Below are 14,033 nucleotides of genomic sequence, written 5' to 3'. Positions count from 1 at the left end.
GCCGCCAGTCGCTGTGTTTCAACAATCAGCACACTTCTGTCGGTTTGATACTTTGTAGAAGTAGCGGCAGTATCAAAGCTGTTCACAGCAACAGCTGCGCCAGCTTAGAGTTGAGGCGTGCCGCTCCGCGCATGGCAAATAAACATGTACAGTTCGATTATCCTAACAAACCAGTTTTCCGAACACCCATGTCCCCCAATTACTTCGGATAATCGACGCTCTACTGTATTTCGATGTGGTAAAATGATACATTGGGGCGCCAAAGTTCTCAATTTCAATACTAATTAAACTTAGGTAATTTAATAGTAATTGTGTAATACTGTGTCTTAATTCACTATTCGTCCTTAATTTGATTTTTTCTAAAACAAAAAAAAAATCTATATCAGAAGGACAGTTGCGATCGATAAAACTCATGCGATCTTGACCAAAATTGGAATAGTAATAGAGTGTGATGAGGTTTGACTTAGCTTAAGATGTCGACGATACTGTTCCAATCTTGACGAAATTTGGTATGATAGTAGATCTCGTGTAGCTTAGTACGTTCATGAAATATTATGGTACGTATACAGACCATTCGTCCTTGAGTTGCTGGCCCTCGAATTTAGGTTCGGCTTAACCAAAATTAGGATGGTGATAGAACATGACGAGCTTAGTAAATATATGAAATATTATGTTGGGTAAGCCTTTGGTTCGTTAGTTAGTGGCCATCAAAGTTGGGATTTGACTTGCTGTTAGTGGAACGTCATAATATGTTTCGACAATACTATATTTAACAACGATAAAAATATTATGGTGTGCAGCTCTTTAGTTTCTGAGTTATTGGCCGTCGAAGTTACAAAATTTTACTTTAAGGTGTATTGAACACTTTATTTACTATGAGTTATAGTACACCTAGACATAAGCTAATAATAATAAATTAAAGCTTGTGTTTTCCTTAGTGATATCAGAGATGGCGTGGGTCAATGAAAACTTGACCTATAACCCACTGATCCCCATCCACTGTGACCCACTACCTATTGAACTCACGACCCACCGTGACCCACTCCGACTCACACCCACCGATACCCATTAGTCTGGAGGAAATCCATCGAAACTAAAAATTTCAGTATGTCTAAATTTTCTCGGTGGCTTTTACCTAATTTGAGGGTGCTAAATCTGAATCTACCGGGTGTACAAATGTACACCTTGAGCGTTTTGTGTAATTCAAGATGGCGGCCAAAATGGCTGCTGTAAAATTGATAGGAATATTTTTGTATATTTTATCAAGATGGGTATCAAATTATATCTTTTTTGGGTTGCAGATTCGAATAATAATGTCAAAAATGTTATGAAATTGATACAAATCGAGATATTCAATATGGCACCCAATATGGCGGCCGTAAAATTGAAAAGAATATTTTTGGAGTATTGTATCGACATGGGTATCGAATTATATGTTTTTTGGGTTGCAGATTTCAATAGTCACTTCAAAAATCTTATGAAATTGATAGAAATCAATATATTCAATATGAAATATTCAGATTCGCGACCCTCGAGCTAGGTACATGCTTAGAACAATATCTGATACACTGAAATTTTGGATTGAGTGTTGATGCTTTCTCTGTCACCGCAACTCACCTTGTTTGCGCTCCAGAACATTTTTCCCACATTTTGAGCTTCTCTATATTTATTTATAAAACCATTCCTTTCTGTGTGCAAAAGAGAACAAACAACACAGCTTAGGTTTGAAGATTTTCTTATATTTTTCTTCCTGGACGTTTTCTTAATCAAGAATTATGTTGCTGGTCACATTAATGCGAAATATGTGCATTTACAATACAAAATGCCGAAGTTTGTATGTTACTCCGCAACAAAATAATAAATATCACAGATCAGTCACTTGTCAGTCTTCGTCAGGAGACGTATCCATGTTTTGTCTTCTAGATTCCTAGTATTTTGACGTGTGCAGATATTCTGGCATCGTTTAGAGGCTTCACAATTGCAGAAGTCAGTGCAACTATTATGATTTGCCACACAGCCACAACGTCCTTTACACATGTTTCAGAAGGACAGCCGCAACTCACCATCTTCAAGATGTCTTTCGGTGCCATCACAGTTCCCGGTGGTTCAGTAACTGGTTCCAATGTTTTGTTCAGCTCATCACGATACCATCCGAACTGTGTCGGATCCATGTCCGGTGGGTCTGGTTTATCTGCTTGTTTCCAAATACAAGCCTAGAAATGAATTCTTTTTACATTTTCAGAGAATGTCTCTGTAGTTGGTGGCAAGCTCTTCAATTTCGGCATATGTACGGCAGTCTTCTTTGATAATTTCTTCAGCCAGACATCTCTTCTGACATCAGACATTGTAGGGCCAGTTATCCTACTACCATAGCAAGAAGCTGTAAACTCAGTTGCCTCCTGAATCACATCTTCAAGTAGTGATGTCTTATTTCCAAGCTTTTGAAGCTCTTTCCCACTTTGTAGTACTTTCATTGCATTCTGTTTTCCAGTGCTAGTAAGTTTAAAACAATATTACGGTCATTGGACACAGACAATCCAATGTCAATATCTCCCCTCTGACTTTGAGTTGCCTCCATAAAAATGTTACAAGTAAGTTTTTGTGTGTGGTAGTGGTGCATCAGGAGGAGAACATCCGTGTCATCACTAATTACATTTATTGTACAATTTTTGTCCATCTGATTGGCTACCATCACTACTTGTGTGATAGTTATGACATCAGCCTCTTCTGTGAGTGTTTTTCATATCTGGACGTTCCTTGATACAATCAGCAGTTATTTCTGTTGTAACATCTTCTGGTCCAGTGATGAATAGGCTTTTGGTGGAATCTGATGGCAACCCTTCTGTCATTAGATACTTGCAGATCAGCCGTACTAGTTGTACCTTATTCTTCGTAACATTCAGCACAACTTGTTGGGAGGGCAAGGACGTGTTGAAAGACAATTTATGATACCTGCTACATGTTGGTCCTGTTCTGACGCTCCTTATTTCTCCTTTGGTGCTGTACTCCTTGTATTTGTCAAATATCAGGTACACGTTGCATTTGTTCAATTCTTCAAGCACATATGACCGATACAACTTTATGAAGTCAAGAACAGTTCCGTTAGATGGCCAGTTGATCACCCACAAAACAGCACAAGCATCAAGTATAATAGCATCTTCGTGCTTGTACGATCTCATAGACTTCTCTACCTGTAATATTTGTTTCACTTTTGACTTACTTTTGCAGAACCTGGGAGTTCCATATTCATCAAAGATGTGGGGACAGCGGCAAGCTCATATGAAATCACTTCTTTAGCATCAATATCTCTTGTAGATGTGAGAAACATTGTACGCGTGTACAAGAGTTCTGTGTCAATGACACCAATACTAGCTGTTCTTTGGACGTCATCGCAGGAAACATTACGAACCGTTGTTGAGATTGGATCGTGACAATCAGTTGGTAGTTTTTCTTGGTAAGAACACAACGCCTTCTGACCTATCTCAACAGCATTATCAACATTCACTTTCTGGGAACAAATTTTCCCTGTCACAATATTCACAATTGTTTTTGGGTGATCATCGATCTTCAAAGGATCTATACAATGAGACAGGTTTTCCTTTAACGTAATTCGGTCTGCAGCATCTCCTTTTACTCAAGATGGCATTTCTTCCTTATGCTTAGTTATTTCCTTATCTCGTCCAGCATCTCTCATGACATAGCATTTACTAAACGACTGCAGGTGTGAAGGCTGAAAGCCCATCTCTTCCCTGCTGATGGATTTAGTGTAAGTCCGATTATTCCTCCTGATCCATGACCATAACGCATAAATGTATTCTCAATGAACATATTTGACCATATAGCATTCCAGATACCTGGTTTGTGACGTAGAACATGTTCGCCTTTCATAAATCGTTCTAGTATTTCACTTGGAAGTCGGTCCATTGACCGCAGATAAAGAAGACCATATCTAGCGTAATTAACGTGACCAGCAGAAAAAAATATGGTAACATTAACCTTACAGCAACTAAATGTAACGGAAAATCACCTTCTTTCTCTGCACGTACGTAAAGCATCATAATGAAAACAAGTTTAATGACAACATCCAACCAAAGTTTGCAGGTTCAGCTGGTCTTTGCTCTTTCTTCCAGTAATGCCATCATATCATCAAAAATAGGTTTCAGAAATGATAACATAAACTTCTTTTGCAGCCGCCATATTGGGCGCCATATTGAAATCTCGATTTGTATCAATTTCATAACATTTTTGACATTATTATTGGAATCTGCAACCCCAGAAACATATAATTTGATACCCATCTTGATAAAATATACAAAAATATTCCTATCACTTTTGCAGCCGCCATATTGGCAGCCATCTTGAATTACTCAAAATGTTCAAGGTGTACATTTGTACACCCGGCAGATTCAGATTCAGCACCCTCAAGTGAGGTAAAAACCGTTGAAAAACATTTGATATACTGAAATTTTTGGTTTGGTCCAAAAGTAGGGTTTTTCCTCCAGACTACATCGTCATCCACTCTGATCCATGATTCACGCCCTCTCCACTGACTAAAGGTTTTACTTTTGTAATAAAACAAGGCTGTGAAATTATAATCGGAGTTTGAATTCTACTGTTTCTCATGACATGAAATGGTAAAGTTTTTGTCATAGGCCATAACACGATGAATTTCAATTTAATTATATAATTGTTTCCTTGTTGAATTAAAGATACTTTTCAGTAGGAAAAATAGGATGAAATTTTAGTCTCAAATCAAGGTAAAATAGGCTAAGGTAAAGGGGAAAAAACTGTAAAATTCGACTATCTCGAAAGCAAAGTAGTAAGTCCTATTGCTATTAATACAATTACAAATATCAATATCTAAAAGTGCCAAAGTTCTTTTTTCACTTAGATATACTCATCTCAGGTAAGTAAATAGAAACAAATTGAAAAAGAAAAAAAAATGGAGACCGTGAAAAAATACCGTAGACAAATTCACCAGTGTTCAGAAGAAGTTGTCTACAATGCAACAGAATGGGCCGGTGGGTCAGAGTGGGTCACGGTGTGCGGTGGGGCGCAGTGGGTCTCATCCTGTTGACGCACTGACTCACTTCATCCACGACCTACTCCATCTTTGATCCATACTGGATCAAAAACTAAAGCACCAACGATATGATACGTATACAGTATGTTTTATAATCTTCATACTATTCTCGATTTGAAATAATGGTATCCTGCAGGAGCATCGGAACTGCAGTTTTCAGTGTGAATGAACCAAAAGTTAATCATTTCAATCTCTCTGCCAATAGGAGTGTCCATTCTCACCCTCTATTTTCTCCAATGCTTCTAACCTCCAGGAGACCAATATTGAGATCCTGGATACGAATGTAGCACAGCAATACAAACCGTAGGGCCAATAGTGGAAAATAGTAGACTAGCCAATTACCAATTGGCCCTACGTTGTAAGTCGCTGCCTTACTGATTGAGCATTTGCCAGCCAACTCAATTGCCAATGCAACTTGCACAAAATAAATAAATAAAGTAAAATTGCGGTTGGAAGTACCAGGGGCGGATCCAGGACCGACTTCTGGGGGGCGGTGGGTTATCATACTGCTACTTTTAAGGGCTCCAAACTTTGGGATGGGTTATATATATATATATATATATATATATATATATATATATATATATATATATATATATATATATATATATATGTAAAAGTTTCCTCTTCTGGGGGGGGGCGATCGCCCCGATCGCACCCTGGATCCGCCCCTGGGAAGTACTGTAGAATAAATGACGGTATTTTTTTTCTTTTGCTGCTTTGCTAGACATAATTTACTTTAATCTACGTTGTAACAACTCATGTTTCAACTTTGTGCAATACAAATTCGAAATTATGCCAACCATTATCCTACACAGCAAAAAATGGGGTGTTGAAACAACACTAAATGACTACCATTTTAGCGTGTTATTTGTGTGTTAACCCCTTTCTGTATGATTTTTTTCCTTTAGCGAAAAAAAATAATCAGTATCGGAAATCCTAATATGGGAACTTGAAAAATGAATTAAAACTTGAATTTTAGATGGTTTTACTTAATTCCGACGAGAAATAAGTAAGTGCCATATATGACACACTTACAACTCACAAAGAACATGCCAGATGACACCAAAATCTCTTATACATACACGTCAATATCTCACACAGCAGACAAAACAGTCATTTGATGCATTTGATAAATCACAAAAAAGCTAAAGTGGAAAAAGGGTATGTGCATATATGGCACGGCATGCGGTAAGGGATTAATTCAGTTGCAAACACATCGCCTTCCGAGCATATCAGAAATAACTCGTTACCATCTGAGAAAATTTGAATTGGTAATTATTGTTTGGTATGAGCAAAGCTTTGCGAAATATATTCGGCATTTATGGCAAGTAACCAATAATATTCTCTTTTCTGTAATAGGTTATAATAATTTTGTTGTAAGCCTGTGAATCGTTTGACAACAGTTACACGGGTAAGAGTTCAGCCATCTTCTGTTCTTACATGCTAAGACACAAGAATAACACATAAACAAAACAGATAGAAGCACTGCTATCCGTATAACTGTTGTTAGACAATTCACAGGTTTACAACAATATTATTATGACCGATTACAGAAAACAGAATTTTATTAGTTACTTGCCATAAATGCAAAATATATTGCGCAAAGCTTTGCTCATACCAAACAATAAAAACCAATGCAAATACTCACAGCCAGTAATTAGGTATTTCTGATATGCTCGGAAGGCGATGTGCTTGGTGTTGATACTGAATCAAGGAGCCTAACCTCTCTTGTGTTAGTTAATGTGTCAGCTACGATCAAGTGTTGTAATACGCATTTGGGATCTCAGCACACATACGACACTTAGAGGATTGACGAAGTTTTCACTTTCGGCAACTTGCTTTTTGAACCTCGTTCATCTTCATAATTCTTTCTTTCTTTTTCATCTTCAATTGGGCTTCTTTCCTAGGCTTCTTCATCATGATGGCGGACCCTGGCACAACAAACGCTCAAGAGCTCCCTGGTCGACACATAGTACTACCACCTACAATTACGACCAATCCAAGCACTTCGCGCGAACAAACTACATCTATTGGATCTCGCAGCCGGACTCGCCACTTTTCTTGGGGAAGTCAACCGATAGGAAGTACATCTACAGATCGGCATCCTTCTACTGGATCCACTCAATTTGCTAAACGTGTTCGATCAAGGTCCCCTATTATATTAATGGATATCTACAGCAACCCATAGCATACAAATACGACTACCGGGCCTATTGATCATTCCTTAACACGCTCAACTTTCGATCCTGTTTATCATTTTCTACTCACAGATTATGACACCAAATTGACTAATTCCAAAATGATATTTCTACAAATAATGAAGTACGTTCCTAGGGTACGAAATACTCAAGTCCAAACCATTTCTACTAGGAATGGCTACATCTTGGAATCCAAAGATCCAAATTTTGGAATTACCATACGGAACAAAGCTTCCTACGAAATTTTCGGGAAAAGCGCTAAAATCACAAAATTGGCAGATAAGCGCCAGAAGCAACCTTCACTACCTCGACAATCATATTTTCTGTCTGTTGTAATTAGAGGTGTCTCACCCGAACTAACGGATGCAGAAATACGCGAGGAATTAGCTCAAGAAGGAATATCAGTCGATAAATGCCTTCGGATTCGAAATAATAATGGTTCTACATACTGTACATGGTCCGCGTTCTTTGTAAGCGACAGGATACTATTGACTACTTATTGGATATGGTGCGCCTATCTATAAGAAAATCCACAGAGTTGAATCATCCAAACTCAAGGACCGTTACCAATTCGTTGTGAAAAATGTCAGGTTTACAACGATCATACTTCCGCAAACTGTTCAAATCCTTCTAAATGCGGGTACTGCTCAGGACTGCACAAAACCAAAGCGTGTCCCAATCTCCAAGTACCACCGAAATGCAACACTTGCAGTGGGCTGCATCTTACCTACACTTATCGCTTCAACCTGAGCATCCAGAACTAACGGTACCACTAAAAACGGCCGATAAAACAACTCAACCGACTCAATTCATATTACTTCCACTAACTGTCGAAGATTTCCTCCGTTATATCAGTTTGGTGTTACAAACTATATATCCATTTCAGCGAGCTCATATCTTGCACCATATAATCTCTGCCGCAAAATACATTTACACAACATAAGCTGTTATTCGAAGCATTATTATATGAGGAACATATTAATGTATTTGCACTTAACGAAACCGCCTTAAGACCGAACATGTTAGCTCATATTTCTGGTTACCAACTACATCGCCACGATTATCACGATCATATGGCACGTGCTCAAGGCGGAGTTGCCATAGGTTATTCTCCCAAATATCCAATAAAAACATATACGTACTCCTCAACTTTACTCTATATACTTTCCACCATTAATAGTTAATTTTAGCACAATCTATATTCGACCACGCCAACCCATACCATTACAATATTTTGAATACATAGCCAATAACTTTCGTAATATTATCATTATGGCGGATATTAATATCTATAGTCGTAGTGCTGGCGAAAAGGCAAATTTTCAGCAGTTCTTAACTGACAATCTTCAGTTGTATCTTCATGTCCTTCCTACTCACACCAGACCAATCAGTCAGACTACACCAGATGCCGTAATTACATCTATAAATCTTATTAACGACTGCCAGCTTGTTCTCGATTCCATCGGAAGCGATCATCATCCAGTTAAATTAACATTAACTCGAGGACAACCGCTATGAGCGGTAATTGCACCGCGACGTGTTCCTAGATTTGACAAAGCGAATTGGCCTCATTTTCAGCATGACATCGAACACTCTTTTTTAAGTGCAACAGCTCCAGCTACCGAGTCTGAGTTGGCTTCGTGTCTTACTACTCTCACTGAGGTAAAACGAACCAGTGCTCATCATAACCTGTTCAAGTGACTCTGCACAAGCCAAAATTACCACCGACGTATGTCACTCTAATACATAAGGCTCGTCAACATATCCGTGAATAAAATCGAACAGAAAATGATGTCTATCTTCATCAACATCGCCAATGGCAAAGAGCGGTTCTTAATTATCTTGCTGCATATAAACGTTGCAGTTAGATTAAGACTTGTAATACCTTATCTAAGGAAGCACATCCATCACGATATTGGAAGAGGTCTAATCAACTAATTGGCAAGAATACAACAACTTATCCTCTAATTGTAGATGACACTCCTCTTTTCTCAGACGCAGAGAAAGCTAACGCTTTTGCTAGTCAGTTACAGACAGTTTTTACTCCAACAGCTGCCTCTAAGATCTCTGGACGGACAGGCATCTCTTGCATTCATGCTTTACAACCTTCTGCAGATCATGTCATTGATCTGGAACATCCACTCACAGCACCCATTACTACAGATGAACTCCATATTACCCTCAGCGGAAAAAGAACATCCCTAGGGTTGATAACATACGCTATCGACATATTAAAGAAGCCCTACAATCACTTCTACTACTACTGGGGGCGATATATAACTTCATTCTCAGAAGAGAGGGCGTAACCCTTTAATGGCTGGGAGTAGGAGTATCATCTTTTCAAATCATTTAATAATTGATGAATAAAGAATTATCCAGATCACTTATAACCCTATTCCCATACCCCTTAAATACAAAAATGCTCGGTGTTGACACACAAGTAGCACGCTCAAGTGGTAGTCATTTTGTGTTGTTTCAACACTTTATTTTTTGCTGTGTACGCGGGCTTACCGGTTGTGCTATTAGAGGCCGAAACCACAACTTCTCTGTAATGGTCATGCGTGTGATATTAAATATCCAAAATGTCTCGTACAGTTTATAGAAACATTCAGATCAGAGAGCAACGTTCAGGAAAAAAAAGAAGAAGTCTGAAATATGAAAGTATATGAAACAAAATAAAATTGATATTGATGGAAAGGACTCATGAGAAAAAAACAAAGTTGTATACATATCACTTGTCTTGCATTGCACGAAAGGTGTGTAAAATAATCAAAACACGAAAAAACAGAAGAGAAATTGTATCAATCACTTTAGAAGCCAATACGAAATTGAAATATGTTAGGTCTATAGATCAATTAGGCCACGATGCAATATAACACTCAAATGAGTGAACAATCAGTACATATTTCTAAGATGAACTGAGGAAAATTATTATATTTGGTAATAATTGTTAACTAAGCGTGTATGAAAAATGAATTTGAAGTTTCAGGCCGATCTTGTCAAGTTTCGCGCTCTGATCAAAAACTCGTCACAATACGAGTATATGTAATATCAGTAATGATTTCAGAAGATTGTCCCCTGGGAAGATTTTGAATAAATGAGGGTAGAAAGTAGTGCTGTGAGAATACTGATACCCTAGGTTAAACCCGATCGAAGGAATGCCATGGGGGAATTTTGTGGCTTTCAGTGGGGATGCACCCTCCTCCACTCCCTGAAGTCATCACTATCTAAGATTACCTCTCGGCCCTCTCACAGAGTAAGTAGAAGTTATGCGAGTAATTACAGAACAGCCATTTTGGAGATATCTAGAAATTGTTCCGGATATCTTGATTGCAGGGCATTTTTAAGCTACTTTTTTGTATCCAAATGGATACCCAGGCCCAGTATTTGGATACCCAGGCCCAGCAGTTTGGATACCCAGTGCACGTCATAAATCTTTAAATTACTGGGAGAGTACTTCAATAAATTACTTGAATTACTGTACATTTGAAATTACTCCAATATACTTTGGTTTTGTGACTTAGCTTGTATTCTGTGGATAAATATAAAATTGGAGAGTTTCATTCTTGAAATTTCAGATATTTCTCTTCGTTTTGCGTACTCATTTGTCTACCAGTTTCATTCTACAATACTCTAATACAGAGAAAGTTAATAGACCGACTTAAGAGGTAGAAAGGTTGAAGCCGAACTCTCACATGTAACGGTCCAAATGACGTTTACCTTATATACCTTTTGAATAGTCTCTGAGAGAAAATAACAAGAAGAAAACTTGCTATTTGGACATTTTTTACTTAGCTTACAATACTGTTTTGGTTCTTTACAATTAAGACTCATTATTTCTGATAAAATATCTGAATATTTGATAAAATATCTCTTCTGACCTTTTATACTATTGGGGAACATTTTGCGTTGCGATGATAGCCAGTTGTGTTTCTGACGTAGCAACCTTAGATCAGAAACGGCAATATATAGAACAAGAAGGAGCTGCTGATGCAGAGTTTCAACGCCGATGGCTTTTAAGTGAAAATCTCTCACGCCGAATGATTAATGTACCTACGTGAAATCAAAGCCAGGATTATTGTTTGCCATCTATAAGGTAGCTCACGTGTTAGAACATATTTGAGGCTAAGCTAACCTATCTGTTGAAAAGGAGGTTATGGTAAATAGGAAGGAACTAGAACGACAGAATTAGTTAGGCTTGCCATGTTTGGTTTGTTTTGCTACTTGTATGGTTTCTGAAGAAAATTGAATATCAAGTTTCCTAAAATCCATATCCGTTTTATTGAGAAAAAGCGACCACAGGCGCTTTTTCCTTTAAAGTCAGATTGCCTTTTATTCTTTACCATCACATGATTGTTTCACTCATCCTACCATCACACCGATCTACTATGCACTATATTGTGGATATTCATTTGATGCGACGCATATTAAGTTATAAACTTTGATGAAACAACTTTTGATTTTTTTGCTTAGGTTGGGTTATATATTGACAATGTGAATGCATTGATTATACATATTTTATACATAATGTTGAAGTTGTTATTTTCGAGTCCTGTTGAGACTGGCTTTCAGCTATTCCTGAGCTACGCTCGTGCATTTGTAATTTGGTCCCTTTTCCAGAGATTCCCAATTTTCATTATCGCCCAATTCCAATCTTCCCAAAGATTGTTCTCTTTAACCTAACCTGTTTTATCCTGGTCTAACATTTCCTTGCAACCAAACATTTCGTGTCTGTTATGGGAAATATCGGTAATTGAGATTTGTTCAGGCACATTTTTTGACAATTAATAGATGGCACAAACTTGAAAGAAAGTAAGAGATTGTCCATTAAGTACAAAGAGCTATTTTTAACAATCTTTGACCCTCTTTGATGCACAGTTACCTTCAGTGGCAGATTTACGCCTGCGAGAAAGGGGCTGAGATCCTCCAAAACTTTATTTCTATAGAAAACTAATTAAACGTTACTCATAATCTTCAAGCTCCGCCCCCTAATATTTTGGGATTTCTAAACACGAAGTATTCCTAAGAGAAGCCCATACCAAAATATTTTTCTAAATCTGTTGCTGGTTACCTTTGTGCCCATACCCTTTTTCCCCTTATACTCAGATATTAGAATCTCTAATACTCAGATTAAAATGGCCGTGTACTTTTTCGTTTTTTCTTAAATATTGCCAGAAATGTTTTCTTTCGTTTGGTAATTTTACGAACAGTGAAATGCTAGAAAATGATTGAAAGTTTGCGACAGTTAAATTGTTAGAAAGAATCCCTTATGTCACAAAACGTAACAAATTGAAAATCTTTCTCATGCTCTGTAGCGTTACACAATTAATGGACTGTCCTAATAGTATCTAATGCCGAAATCTCTAATACACTGCATGCATTATGTTTTCATAGGAAAGGTAGGGCTACATGCAATGCTCTTGTATTGATGGCGATGTGTTGAATTGGAAATGAAACGGTTAGTAGAAGTCTGACAAATACGTAATTTTGTATGTGATTATTTCAAAAGTGTACTTTATACAAAAATGCACTTTAAAAAATCTCTGCTATGTGTGTCAACAACCCTTTTGTGCCTGGATACCCAGTAGCGATTTCTTAAAAAATGCACTGCTTGATTGATTAGTTAATCGTCTCTTTTAACGTTCCTCATTAGCCATTACATTGTCGATTGACTGGACCGTAACTAGGAGGAAGCAAGTGGAGCATGTTCGTGGTTAGTGGGGTATGTAAAAGGGTAGTATGTATACGTTGAGAGGATGCTGAATTTTGTGTTTGTCCTAGATGGCACGAACCCTAGTTGCGGCTTGTTGATTGGAAATCAATTGGCATATTCGTGCAACTTCCATTTACTCTGCTCTATCGTTACATGATATACTACTTTATTTCGTGTTTATGAACCAAATAGCGATCCTCTTTTCATCTTACTATTTCTTAAAAGAAGTGGCGGTTCGTGAGCGAAGTCACACCGGAACAATTACAATTTTGTCGCTACAGGCAAAGTGAAGAAACCTTACGTACATTCTACTTGTTGTATACAAGAATTAGTACCTTACGTAAGTTTTCTTTGCTTAGCTTTAGCGATAAAATTTTAATTTTTACCAATGTGATTTTCCTCAAGAGCCGCCACAGCAAAATTGCATAGTGCAACAGCAATTACATAGTGTGCTTTAAAAAATGTTCATGCAATCATCTGTTAGATAAAATTTTAAAGATTTTCTCTTTACACAATTCTATATAGTGAAAAACTATTATATAGATATTTCGTCTTCTAAACAAGAAATTTCACCCCTTGACTACAACGCCACTGATAAACTTAAAAGTCACTTTATGATTTTTGTGCAGAATTAAATAATTGTTGCCTCACCTTCGCTAGTGTCGCTTTTCCTCGGTGTATACACTTTTACAGGTTCAAGATCAATATGTTAATGTTCTAAATGAGTTGATCATGGAAATTTATCACAAGAAATTAACAAAATCGTACATCTTTGATCACGAGACTCTTCACATTACAAATGCAACGCAGTAATACTATTTTAATTCTTCTTTTCCTTTGGCGTTAGGGAATTTTTATTGTTACCATGCGCAAGCGTGTGCTTGTTTCGTCTTCCTTACTCGGTCTGAGAATTGATGTTTTGTTGCCGTGCGTTCTTCAGCTATGCAACGTGTACAAACGCCAATCAATCAATAAAATAAGTAACCCCTGTTTGCAAAAGAAAAGTCTTATGTTACAGATAGATTTGAAAGGTTTG

The 14,033-nt window shown here is 37.5% G+C and overlaps 1 protein-coding gene across 1 annotated transcript in view; it reads right to left on the bottom strand.

Annotated features, from left to right (window-relative positions):
• LOC145679235 (uncharacterized) overlaps positions 1–13,816 on the bottom strand; it is a 60,603-nt gene extending 46,787 nt beyond the window's left edge. Inside the window, exon 1 of the mRNA XM_081749821.1 lies at positions 13,649–13,816. The gene's annotated coding sequence lies outside the window, so the exon portion shown is untranslated. The remainder of the gene's footprint in view (positions 1–13,648) is intronic.
• Between the last annotated feature and the right edge of the window lie 217 nt (positions 13,817–14,033).

The sequence above is a fragment of the Thermobia domestica genome, chromosome 2 (assembly GCF_964235325.1).
Source record: "Thermobia domestica chromosome 2, izTheDome1.hap1.1, whole genome shotgun sequence".
Lineage (NCBI taxonomy): Eukaryota > Metazoa > Arthropoda > Insecta > Zygentoma > Lepismatidae > Thermobia > Thermobia domestica.
Note: the sequence above shows the minus strand (reverse complement) of the source record. Positions and strands in the feature narration are given on the sequence as shown.